Source organism: Bison bison, unplaced genomic scaffold (genome assembly GCF_000754665.1).
Source record: "Bison bison bison isolate TAMUID 2011002044 unplaced genomic scaffold, Bison_UMD1.0 scf7180017862979, whole genome shotgun sequence".
Taxonomy (NCBI): Eukaryota; Metazoa; Chordata; class Mammalia; order Artiodactyla; family Bovidae; genus Bison; species Bison bison.
The window spans coordinates 3,224,430-3,225,494 of NW_011493551.1; the positions used below are offsets into that span (position 1 = coordinate 3,224,430).

General features: G+C 35.8%; 1 protein-coding gene across 1 annotated transcript in view; it reads right to left on the reverse strand.

Moving 5' to 3' along the window:
• HPSE2 (heparanase 2 (inactive)) overlaps positions 1 to 1,065 on the reverse strand; it is a gene marked incomplete at its 5' end in the record, with an annotated part of 275,793 nt that overhangs the window by 188,176 nt on the left and 86,552 nt on the right. The gene's annotated exons all lie outside the window — the stretch shown is intronic.

Below are 1,065 nucleotides of genomic sequence, written 5' to 3' on the forward strand. Positions count from 1 at the left end.
ACAGGCTACCCTGTCCCTGGGGTTCTCAAGGCAAGAACACTGGAGTGGGTTGCCATTTCCTTCTCCAATGCATGAAAGTGAAAGTGAAGTCACTCAGTCGTGTCGGACTCTTAGCGACCCCATGGACTGCAGCCTACCAGGCTCCTCCGTCCATTGTTGTTCATAATAGTCTCTTAAAATCCTTGGTATTTCTGCATTCTGTTGTAACCTCTCCTTTTTCATTTCTAATTTTGTTGATTTGATTCTTCTCTCTTTTTTCCTTGATGAGTCTGGCTAAAATTTGTCAGTTTTGTTTATCTTCTCAAAGAACCAGCTTTTAGTTTTATTAATCTTTACTATTGCTTCTTTCATTTCTTTTTCATTTACTTGTGCTCAGATCTTTATGATTTCTTTCCTTCTACTAATTTTAGATTTTCTTTGTTCTTCTTTTTCCAGCTGTTTTAGGTGTAAAGTTAGGCTGTCTATTTGAGGTTTTTCTTGTTTCTTGAGGTAGTATTTTATTGCTATATACTTACTTCCCTCTTAGAACTGCTTTTGCTACATCCCATAAGTTTTAAGTTGTTGTGTTTTCTTTATCATTAGTTTCTAGAATTTTTTTGATTTCCCTTTTGATTTCTTCAGTAATCTGTTGGTTATTTAATCTCTATGTGTTTATGTTTCTTACAGTTTTTTTCTTGTAATTGATATCTAGTCTCATAGCATTGTGGTTGGAGAAGATGGTTGTTATGAGTTCAGTTTTCTTAAATTTATTGAAGATTGATTTGTGACCCAAGATGTGGTCTATCCTGGAGAATGTTCCATATACACTTGAGAAGAAGGTGTATCCTTCTGCATTTGGGTGGAATATCCTGAAGATATCAATGAGATCCATCTCATCTAATGTATCATTTAAGACTTGTGATTCCTTGACTGCAGCCATGAAATTAAAAGACGCTTACTCCTTGGAAGGAAAGTTATGACCAACCTAGATAGCATATTCAAAAGCAGAGACATTACTTTGCCAACAAAGGTTCGTCTAGTCAAGGCTATGGTTTTTCTGTGTCATGTATGGATGTGAGAGTTGGA